The sequence below is a fragment of the Colias philodice genome, chromosome 23, assembly GCF_061535455.1.
Source record: "Colias philodice isolate Cphi_HAF_F1 chromosome 23, ilColPhil1 Martin Lab GWU primary, whole genome shotgun sequence".
NCBI lineage: Eukaryota > Metazoa > Arthropoda > Insecta > Lepidoptera > Pieridae > Colias > Colias philodice.
Genome location: NC_143108.1, coordinates 8,338,255 through 8,351,295, shown reverse-complemented (window position 1 = coordinate 8,351,295; position 13,041 = coordinate 8,338,255). Strand labels below are relative to the sequence as shown.

At 32.0% G+C, this 13,041-nt stretch overlaps 1 protein-coding gene across 1 annotated transcript in view; it reads left to right on the top strand.

The window, feature by feature from the left end:
• cpx (synaptic transmission protein complexin) overlaps positions 1–13,041 on the top strand; it is a 176,343-nt gene that overhangs the window by 81,946 nt on the left and 81,356 nt on the right. The gene's annotated exons all lie outside the window — the stretch shown is intronic.

Genomic DNA, 13,041 nt, shown 5'->3' with positions numbered 1-13,041 from the left:
AAAATTTACTTGCTCTATAATATTATGTAGATATCAACCATACACGATTTTAACATTTTAAACTCAAATGCAGCAGAAATTCCTATTCAGGAACTATATTTCCTGCGATAACGGACACAAATGACAAGTAAAAGCTTCCCAAAATTAATCTGAGTCAAGCGCAAAGCTATCTAGATCCTACGCTTTCGGTCTAGACTGAAATAGAATCGCTGAGCGTCTGTGACCTAATGCTATTGGTTTCTGCTGGAGCAGATAATATTAGATTGTATGATTGTATGTAGGTTTTATTTTTTTTTGGGCCAAACTGGCGACAACGAGCGAATGACCGGGCTCAATGGCGTGCTATGACTGAGGCCTATGTCCAGCAGTGCTCAAACATGGGCTGAGAATGATGATGATGATGATGTAGGTTTTTAGGGTTTCGTTTAATTAAGACAAATCATATTAATAGTAGTCTATATTGAAATAATTTTAATTATATTCCTGTTAAGTAATAAAGTGAATACTGTAAAAGTTTATATTCATGTTATTTTTGGAGGTTAGGTTAGTTAGTAGTTAGCCGTTTTTTATCGCAAGATATCGATCGAGTATTCGAGTGACCTGTAAAAGTGTAAAAATAAATTCGATTCGATAAACGTGATGTTCATAATTATTTAAGCGAGCTCTGTAATATAAATTCAGTTTTAATCGTAATTGTTCGATCGTTTACTGATCATTTGTATTCATTACACAAAAACTTATAGTACCTATATCCCTGTTTTTTCATTTTTGTGCTATATGAATATGCAACCTGTACAATATTCCGTATTTCTGTTTATTACGTTAAGCCCCAGGTGATTACATAACTCGAATTCCTGCATCACAGGCTAATATCTAATTGTGAATTGTAATTATTATAGTAAGGTTTAATAACAACGTAGTGGCCCAGCTTTCCACAACTAGATATTGGCGGTATAAAATTGGAAGGGTGTGCTATGTGCATATTATGAACATCTCCAAATCACCATTGCTGTAAAAAGTACTAGATATATCGTCAAGAAACAAGCAGAACATAGAGGCAAAAAGTTCGAAAACATTGCCAACTTAACCAGCAGTAATTTATCCTAAATTATCATAAGTATGCGTATGCATAGCGTGGATTTGACAAATATCAGTTGATAATTGATGATTTTAAATAAATTACATAAAGTTATACTGCATAAAACTACATTCTCCCTTCATATTTTCAATCTAGAAAATTAAATGACCATGACGCACTCTTCCACAATATCTACATATTACTTCCGGATCATTAGATGACGGAGCCTGTAAGAGACGGCTTTGTTTTCAGCGTTCGCGTCCCACCTCATTATAATTAATTAGCCCTTGGGAAATGGCTTTGAAGCGATTTCTTATAACTTGAATAGGACTGTGGATAAATATATCATATAGTGTGGTACGATAGGATAACTAAATACGTATAGTTTTCTATTTATTCTATTGACTGACCGGTTGGCTTGGTTGGTAGTGGGCAGTGGCCCTGCCTTCCAAGCCAGAGGTCGTGGGTTCGACACCCGAGGCAAATATTTGTGTGATGAACATAGATGTTTGCTCTGTGTCTGGGTGTTAATTATCTATTTAAGTATTTATTTAAAAATTATGTATGTATGTTTATCAGCCATCTGGTTTCCATAACACAAGCGAAAGCTTAGTATGGGATCAGATTGTGCCTTGTGTGAAAATTGTCCTGAAAAATATTTATTTATTTATTTATTTATTTACTTTATGGCAGTCATCTGTGATCTTTTTCTGCTTAATTATGATTGCATACCATTAGTCTGCTGATCTACTTTCGAAACTGATTTTTAAGGTAAAATGAAAATAAAACACAGATGTATGTTTTGTCTTATTTATTTTATTTAAATGATCAATGGGCTTAATCTTGCGCTGAATATAAAATATACTGATAAACACTTTAAATTTAAGATCTTACAATTGTTAATTTAAATACGCTGTAACAAGCTCTGTCAATGATTTCCTCTAATAACTAATTACTGATTCATTTCTATTACAAATTTAACCATTATTTTACTGTTTAACATCAAGATTGCCATAACAAATGGTGTTTCTTCCGAATAGATTTTACATCATCAACATACATAATATATTCAAACAAGCATCTGTAAGTACAATCTATGCAATTTGATAGCCCTCAGTGCAGATATTGATCAACTGCTAACGAAGTTTCTCTAATTGACACAATATTGTTGATTGCTAGCTACTGAATACAATGGATGTTAATAGATACAGCAAATTGATGTGTTTGTTCTAGTTATTGCAATATATAAATGGAGACTGTATAATAATTGTGTTTGTAATAAAGGATTTAAGTAAATAAAGTGATTATAGATTAATTATAAATTATAATCGTGTTGGTATACTAACAACAATGTTTTAATAAAGTCATATATTTCTAGAAAGACAAAAACTATGTTTGCATTACTTTAAATCGAAAAGAAAATAACAAATAAGTTGTTATTTTTCGATTGTTGTCCTGACTTCTGTATATTTTAATAGATAGTCCTAATCCCTTATAGAAGCAATATTCCATATCGTTCACAGTTTACTAAAATATCTATTCATATTATGCACTTGCAAAAACTTCCATAAATAGTGTTAATAAAATTTGATTTATTGAAGAGAAGAGAGATTTTGTGAGCTATTTTTGACGATAGTATGATAAGAAGATGATTAATTGGTATGCTGAAATATCATTATCAGTTCATTGGTACTTTTCTAACTAACTATAGGAAACTATAGGTCATTCTTAAACATGGAAATATTATTTTCCAATTTTGATGATTTTACGTACCTACAAGAATGTAATTACAAAATTTAGGTGTTATATCGTATAACGAAAAAATGTTACACGAAATTTTTTTCCAATCCCGATAAAGAAGTTTATATAAGTAATAAATTAACTTTAAAATGACTATATTAGAACAACGTAATAATTTTCAGTAGAACATCATTCTTGTTTGCAATAAAACTTAATATTCCGACTTTTAACTCCATTTATAACGTGTCTCCAAATATTTACGATACGGGCAATAAATTTAAACTGATACAATGGCTTTAAACGTATGAATATTTTGTATTCGCATATTTTGCGAGGTGGCAATCTTTTTGATAAATACCGCCACGGGATGAAGGGATAATTGTCGTTGTGATTTATTATACCAGTGGGTTTTTAATATATTGAGAGTTGAAATTTTATGTAATGAAGCATTTTGTTGGAAGAATTCTTTGTTTTACTGGTAGAAGAAAAGATAGAGCTAAATATTATTTTCGTTTATAATTCATGTAGTACAATATTATAATCCATAAAATTATTAGCTCATAAGCGAGTTTTGACAAACTGTAAGTTAAGTAGCTAGTTAAAAATAATAAATGAACGTAAAGTATTTGCAAGTTACTGACCAATATTGTAGGCGAAAATAAATTCATCATGACTCATATTGCATGTAAATAATATCAATTAATAACTGTCATAATTTGAAGTTACCTTCCGAATTATTATTTAGGACCAAACAAATAATAAGTAAGTATCCTTTTAAATTTTTAAAATAGTTAAGGAATTTTATATGTATTCGTATTATTTATTTTATAAAACAACCCCCGGTGTACTTACTAACTTAAATCGTAAATACGTTTGAAAGTTGTAACGCGAGTTTTAAATCCATTTATCTCTAGGAAGCCATAAATCCAAAACTTCCAAAATAAAATAAAGTTGATTCAACTCATTGCGATGCAGCGCGAGTACAAACAGATAGAAAACAAACAACATTGTGTTTCTCTTGTATTCCTGATTTTGTTTTAGTTTTTGAATCGTACTTGGAAATTAATTAAACTTTAGGTATAGCGAAAACTTTATAGAGAATGCGGTCAGGGGCAATAAGTTTAAAATTATTTATATTTGTGAAAGTGTTACAAAATAACTGAAATAGATGAGAATAACATATAGGCTTCATTTCTTAAATGTATAAGACCCAATATAGCAGTGCAGTTCTTAGATGCTCATTAATGTTTGTGGCTCAATATCGTCAAAACAGCTAAACAGATCTTGATGAAATTACATTTTTTACATAATTACATTTTAATTACTTTCTGAAATAGTAGAAATACTACTTTAAACTTCATTCACACTCGCGAAGACACACATATAAAAATTGTAACGTAAACTTCGATATAAGATAATCCCTGTTCATTTTACAAAAGCAATATCTAATTTTTAGTAAAGCATTCTCCAGGTTAAATGGATCACTGTTTTCCCCGATAGCTGGCCAATACATCACACCTGTCAGCTAGATGCTCTTGTAATCTTTCTATTGACGAATATTTAGTAACGTGAATGAAAAATCTTTGAGGATTTCGAGGCGCTGTTTTTAATCGACTTAAAATTTTGTTTGAAAATGGTCGAATCTAGTTTGTGTAGGCTATGAAAAATAAACAATGCAATACTTTTGTTCGCAATATCGTACATATCTAAGAATATACATAATGTAACATAATTACGGCATTGGGGCCTTCAAGAAGAAGCCTATAATATTATTATGTGTAAAATCCGGGAAGTACTTATGTACGTTCACTATTACGGTTGCTAGTGTTCAGTAGCGGTAGATAAAATTAATGAACCCAGGTCGAATTTGAGAAGATAGATTGCATTATAAAAGTAAAATAGAAAAAAAATGTTTTAATCATCAGAATGATATCTTTAATTCTCTACATTCGTAGGTTTAAATATACTCGTATCTACATAAACCTATTTTGGTCGGCACAGTCTTGACACAAAAACAGAGCGAAATAATATAGTTTCTATACTTAAAACAAATTAAAACTAATGTTTATTTGCGACTGTTAACTGTTGCGCAAAGATGAGCCACTAGGTATATCACAAGAAATAATGTAAAGGTATTTATATTAATTCCAGCAAGGAAACGGGGATTTAGCTGCGAATTCTTTTGACGTGAAAATAAAGCTAAAGAATATAAAACTTGCTTCATCTGTTCTCATTTGCTTTTGCTATTAAACTTCCGCCATTTATCTACACTTTTCTTAACAAGAGATTAGTGTGTGTTTTGGCAAATAAATTATTTACTCGCTTACTTTAGATACATATGTTGTAAACGATTCGTGTATCAGTAGATATACTTAGGTAAGTTTAAATAATATTAATGCTTACTGTTAGTTTGTTTAAATGAAAATAATAACATAGAGCCGGTTCTACAATTATTGTAATAACAAAATCTATAATCTTCCACTTATGATAAGTAAATTTGGAGTTGGGTTTATTTATCTATTTAACAATAAAATGTACCACACGAAGTTAAAAATATTTAAAACTAGCTTTCCGCCCGCGGCTTCGCCCGCGCAGTCAAAGAAAAACCCACATAGTTCCCGTTCCCGTGGGATTTCCGTGGTAAAACCTATCCTATGTCCCGGGGTAAAAAGTAGCCTATGTCCTTTCTCGGGTATCAAAATACCTCTATACCAAATTTCATGCAAATTGGTTCAGTAGTTAAGGCGTGATTGAGTAACAGACAGACAGACAGAGTTACTTTCGCATTTATAATATTAGTATGGATTAGTATACAGTAAAGGGTTGTTTATTTGTGTCGTTCTATGTCGTTCTAGCACGTAAAATTTTATATTATATCTCTGTTATTATAACGCCTGTAGGTATTAATGTAATATATAGGTACGTAAAATAAATAACGTTTTTAAAAGGTAAGCTGGAAAATAGTATACAAGTTGGAATTCATTGCCAGTCCCTTTGCTAATTATGATTCGACACCCGTATCGTGTAAATAATTTACTTGGAAACTGCGAACGAAGTTTATTAAAATTTCAGCGTTTAAATGCATCTTTTTATTTATTCTTTGCATTGAATTAATTAAGGTACGAGACGATGAATAATTTGCTTTAAAATGTGAAACATTTTACTTGCGATGCGTCTACATGTTTTCTATGAGAATTTAAATTGTTCAATATTTTTAATACTTACCTTCTTCGCTCCAGTTTGTAGAGTAGGTAATGTTTATGAAAATATAAACATTTAACATAGAAAAAAGACTATTACTAGCTGTTTAAGAACATGTTAGTGAACTTAGCAGATCATTAAAAAAAAAATGTGAGTTCTTATCGCGTGCAGTTTAGAAATAGTTCTGGCGTTTTTACCTTAACAAACGACATTTGAAAAAACCCGACCTGGACCCGGCTTAACGTGATGCGACGTAATGCTACGACGTGATGCTACGGCGTGATGCTACGCTGTGATGCTACGACGTGATGCTACGGCGTGATGCTACGGCGTAATGCTATGGCATGTGTTACGGCGTGATGCTTCGGCGTGATGCTACGATGTGATGCTACGGCATGATGCTACGGCATGATGCTACGGCATGATGCTACGGCGTGATGCTACGGCATGATGCTACGGCGTGATGCTACGGCATGATGCTACGGCGTGATGCTATGGCGTGATGCTACGGCGTAATGCTACGGCGCGATGCTACGGCATGATGCTACGGCATGATGCTACGGCATGATGCTACGGCATGGTGCTACGACGTGATGAAATATGACATAAATAATTTTTCTAGTGTTTCATTTTACGCGAGTATTTCTAAAAAGTATCAGGAACTGTAGAACTCAACTGCACGCGATAAGAACTCACATTTTTTTGATCTGCTAAAAATTATCTACTACGGGAAGTTGGCAGATCATTTTTTCAAATGTCGTTTTTTAAGGTAAAAACGCCAGAACTATTTCTAAAAAGTATCAGGAACTGTAGAACTCAACTGCACGCGATAAGAACTCACATTTTTTTTTGATCTGCTAAAAATGATCTGCTAAGTTCACTAACATTTTAAGAACGTGATATCAGAGTAGTAGGTACTTATTCATTATAATTTATATAATATTTAATGCCTACGAAATTCAGTCGTCTCGTCAAAAACATTCCAGAAAATCTGAAAATATTTATTATATATTTTAAGGAACCAACTATCAACTAGGTATGTTATATCTTTACAGTCTTACATAACCATTACATAACGTTATATACATATTTCAAGTAAATCATGTTTGAATAACCCAAAATACATTCTCGAAGGTTCCCCATAGCATGTGTCCTAAATCCCGGGAAATCCATTGGGCCGATAATTTATGGCCATAATTCTGATATAACCGCACAAACTTAGTTTATTTCGAGCTGACAAGCGGCCCCAGCGATCCCACTCGATATATACTTGGTTATGGATCCTTTATAGCTTACGAGTTGTTTAATTTATAACTATAATATATAGATACCTAGTTACTACCTAATATGTAAATGGTACGGTTGTAATGTTTGGTTTGAAACTGTTTTATTAAAACAAAAAATAATGTTAAATACTTCTTAAGACATATCCTCCCATATGATGATTGTTCCTTTAACTCCTCGAGGAGCATAGGGCCTCAGTAAACTTTTTCCAGTCACGTCGATTTTGGGCTTTTGCTTTGACTTCGTGCCACGACAGGCCGGTTTTATTTAGTTCAGCAACCACGGATCTCTTCCACGATGTATATCCTCCCATATACAGTCGTTATATAGACAACAATTATTATGTAAGTTGTATTTTTCAAAACGTCCGTCCGTTATTTATTCCTGAAGAGAATGAGAAAATTTGCAAGAGTTGTTTTCGTGAGATAATAAAGCAAAGAACATCACGAGAATTTAAACCTGTATCTCTAGCCATCTATACTATAATAATATTATAAAGCTGAAGAGTTTGTTTCTTTGTTTGAACGCGCTCAGGAACTACTGGTCCGATTTGAAAAATTCTTTCGGTGTTAGATAGCCCATTCATCGAGGAAGGCTATAGGCTATTTTATCATCTCGCTAAGACCAACAGGAGCGGAGCACTGCGGGTAAAACCTCGGAGCACAGCTCTGCCGTCCTTTAACTAAAAAGCCGTTAACCAACAAATGGTCAATTTTCAGTTTTAAATGTAGGGTGACAGAGTTCAAAATTCTCTATCTTTCTGTCTAAGAATCATTTCTCTAGCATTAATAGTTATAGAGATATAAAAATATTGTAAGCCGTTAAATAACACAATTTTCAGCGATTGCATAACTTGAAAGCGTCTAACCAACACTACTTCGCTAAATTTCCTTTAAAGTACCTTAACCGCCAGATTTAATAATTATTTTTTAGCTTTTTACTTGACTAAAAGTACGTTATCAGATTATACTTGACTATAGAGACGCAAAAGGACTATAACTGCTTTATGATAAGCTTTCATATAACTATTCCAATGGAAATCCTTACCTTATTTGCAGTTACTCGCCCTTAACTCTTTTTTAGTTAAGTAATTTTATTTAGGACAAATTCTAATAACACTTTTTTGCTTAGCTACAAAGCAGCTAACCCTCATTTTTTAGCTAAAAGGCAGTTATCCGATTCTGGTGATGCATCAGTTTTGGGGATGAGAGTGATGATGAAATAATGTCGCCCCCAAGCAGAGTACCGATTGCTTTTGATTTTCTTTTACAAGACGTATTATTTCTGATCAAGTTTACTAAGTTTTAAACAATCTAGCAGCTAAATTACGGAAAATATAGCAAGTCAAAGTTACGAAAATTTGGTAGATAATGGTTACGACATTGCGAACTTTCAATCGTATTTCTCTGTTTAGACTCTGATTTGTCTCTGTAACCGAGAAAGAGGACATAGGCAGTCTATACTATTTAATTTTTAAAACTATTTATTAATAATGTAATTTACCCCTTGGGTGGAATAAGTAATCGACTGCCAAGCAATGTACTAGAGATGGTGATACAAAAATTGTTATGAGTACACTACCTTTGACCCGCTGACGAGAGACCATTTTGCCACTATTGCTATTTTTTCTTTTCTTTATATTAGATTATTAAGATTTGTATTTTTTTACATGGTAGCAAATAAAAAGTTTTCTACCTCCTGCTATTTTCCACATATTCTAGTATATTATATTTTCTAAATGTTGATGAAAGAGTCTTCTAATCATTTGATAAGCGGTTCTACATTATATTTTATTAAGAGCATCCCACATGTAAGTCGAGCTTGAAGCCCTATTGAAACCAGGGTGTTTTTTTCAAAAACCTCGTGCACAAGTCTTAATTTTTTTTTTCAGGAAACGATTTATGTTTACATTGTTTGTGGTTCTATATGTACTCACATATCCGTGACTCGTATGATGGCTTCGCAGAAGAGTATTTATAAAATAACGTTATAATTGCAATTCTAAATGAAAATACGGTTCCAAAAAGAAAAGCGAGAAGATTTATCTATAATCTTAACCTCTTAATGAGCCTCTGTAATGAAATAAACGTGAACATGACGAGAAATAAAGGTTAATTTTATCAACAACTTAAAAGAGTCATTTAGTAAAAGAGTTACAATAATTGTTACTCACATCAGACGCAAGAACCATTAATTTAGATAGTGTTTAAATCCTTAATACTTAAACCTAAAAGCTTTTGATCCTTTTCCTTTCCATTGGTTGACCTAGAGGATGTAATTCCCGAGAGCAAAGCCTAAGACAGCAGCAAATTTTTAACATTAGTAAGATTAAAATTTAGTACAACTATATAGAATCATAGTACAAAAGCATCTAAAAGCCCTTAACCGTTGATTATAAAGATTTTGAAATTTAAATTAAAGCGAAAGTCATAGCTTAAAAGTAGTTATAGTAGCTTAACGACGTTTTAGGTAAGCATTTTATTACTAAATAAAAAAAAATCCCAAAATGAAAATAAAAATACTAAATTACTTAGCTAAAAAGTCGCTATGGTATGTTAACGGCCGTCTTGTCCAGTAAATAGCTAAAATTTTCAGATTATATGCTGAACTAAACGAGAAAAATTGAATTTAAAAATAAATTATAACAGTTTCTGGCTAAAAACTATTATTTATATCCTATTTCCTATTAATATTATAAAGGCGAAAGTTTGTAAGGATGTATGGATGTATGGATGTATGGATGTATGGATGTATGGATGTTTGTTACTCTTTCACGTAAAAACTACTGAACCGATTACAATGAAATTTAGCACACATATAGAGGGTAACTTGGATTAACACATAGGATAGGTTTTATCCCGGAAATCCCACGGGAACGGGAACTATGCGGATTTTTCTTTGAAAACGCGGGCGAAGCCGCGGGCGGAAATCTAGTACTATTATAAAGGCGAAAGTTTGTATGGATGTATGGGTGTTTGTTACTCTTTCACGTAAAAACTACTGAACCGATTACAATGAAATTTAGCACACATATAGAGGGTAACTTGGATTAACACATAGGATAGGTTTTATCCCGGAAATCCCACGGGAACGGGAACTATGCGGGTTTTTCTTTGAAACCGCGTGCGAAGCCGCGGGCGGAAATCTAGTATAATATAATTAAATTTCGACCGATGTATCTCACAATAATTATTCTAAGTGTCATAATTTTTAAGAAATAACGATTTCCGTGTTTTTTGCCATTTACTCGAAACTCACTTCGTGGGCTTAACGGCTTTCTAGTTAAAGGACGGCAGACTGCTAGACCTATAATAAATCAAAATGTGTGTACTAACTAACCAGGTCAGAACAATCTAGAACAGTCTAGAAAACCAATTACTAGTCCATCGTAGTGCAGCGAAGTTTGGAACTAATCGACGCTGACGTACCCACACTCCACAGACCTGCTTACAGTATCTATATATAGTTTATTAGTTGGGATAAAAGTTATGGATAGACTGAGTCTGTTACAAGATTGTTATAAGTTTGATGTTGATTTTTTAATATTTAATGGTAATGATATGCTACTTATGAAATTGGTCATTACTTTTAATTTATGTACTAGATACTTAATATCTATAATTTTATTGAAAAATTGTTCTGGATTTTCAGGTATTATATACCCATATTATTTTGCATTTGCTATTCCTATTATCATGTAATATTAGCAGTTTAAATAAATACAAGCTGCTACATTCATCGGATAACAATTTAAAATCAGCACTATATTATTATAACGTAATTATATCATCGCGTCCACACTAAAAAACACTTTAAACACTTTAAAATTATGGAGTTAAAAGCAAATAATAAAATGGAAACAGCTATACATCATGGCGACAATTATCCTTTCATCTGATGCGATGTATCAAAAAGCTTTGGTATACGTTGCGTGTGAAATCTGATTTTAAATTAGGTTAATTTATTTTATATTGCAAGCAATTTAAATTTGGGTCGACAGAGATTGCCCTGATAAATGTACCCCAAAATAGGACACTGTTTTAAGGGATAGGTAGCGTTGTTTAGATTGTCGGTTTAACGATTGCCGGTATTAAATGTTAAATTCATTATTGTATTGTACATAATAATTATTATTTGAAAAACAATAAATCTTCATGATCGTAAGTAGGTAGTAGGTACTATTTATGTCTTATAATATTATATGAAGTCTTGTTTCATTTTATCAAAATATGCACTAAATTTAAAATTACAATAAGAGCATTTTTTAATTTTATGTAATATTTTACAAACCTTATATAATATTGAGTAATGTTATAAGAATATCAAAAGACAATATTGTAATACTGAAAATCTGAAGTCTGAAAAATCTATTTGAAACATTACCATTTATAACTTCCCGCGCTTACCGACAGCTTCGTTGCTATGGAAACGCCGACGCCAAGAACTTTTTCGTCTTTAAGAAGATCAGCGCCATCTAGTTGTAATACCGGAACTACGAAATAGACAGCACTTTCTTGTGACGTCGTAGTTCTTAGAAGAACCGCTAGGTGGCAAATCAAGATTTGTGTTCTCGTAAATTGTTATTAGATTGGAATTCAGTTTTCATGAAAATTTGTATTTCTGTATAGGAATGGGCAATGTGTTGTAGAATACACAAATTGAATAGTTCTATGTTTATTGCTTTATTTTATACTTAATAATATATGAACAGCTTATCTAATATTTGCAAACTTTTTAATTTTTACTAATTTATTAAATAATATTCGGAATTAAGCTTTATCGAAAAATCTTTCAAAAATATTAAGACTGATTTTATTGTAGTTCAGATGAATTAGATTAGAAAGCATTAGTGTTAGCATAATATTTTATATACCTACATACTAATTTCCATATTAAACATATTATTACAAGCTATATTTTAAAAATGACAATATAATAATATTCTCAACTTTACAAGCCAGCAGCTACAAGCATAATACCGCGTATGAAGCGACTGATTCAGTGATTACCCAATCCACGTACTTATCTAAATTCCAAGGAGATTCAACTTCCAATCTTTTACAACTTCGCGATCTTCCGGAGCTATAAAGTTCCATATAAAAGTGTTATAATGGCCCCTAACGTCGCAACTTTGGAAATTTTTAATGACACTTGTCATTCTACGTTTATAATGATCCATTTACAAATGTTTCATTATTTATTGCTTTTATGATGATTAAGATTATTGTTTACGCTGTTAAAATATGTCTCTTTTTTGTAGTCTGTTTACTGTTAGGATAAAAATCTTCAATGTTTGCATGTATACCTAGATGTTTCATTTCGATATTAGTTAGGTAAATAGGTAGGTACTATCTATATCTAGTTGTTTTTCACACCTAAAGATACGGTTCAATTGATGGAAAAAATTAAATTTAACGGAAGAACGTGGAAGAAATTAAATTTAACATACATAGAAATTAGAAAGCTTAAAGCGTTTCGTTTTTGCACGCCTCATAAGCGAAGCGTTGAGGTGGGTACTACTGTCACTTCGCGCAAAACATCTGATTTTTCAAACTTAAAATGTCTTTATGTATCATACATTGCACTTGTAAGATAATACATACACACACATATTAAGAAAAAACACTATTTTTAACGTTCATGATATTTTTGATGTCATTTTTGTTATTTAAACTAGTTAAAAAACAGTTTAAAAAAGTTCTGTCTTGGACGTCCGTGTGTCTGTATGTGCGGATCCT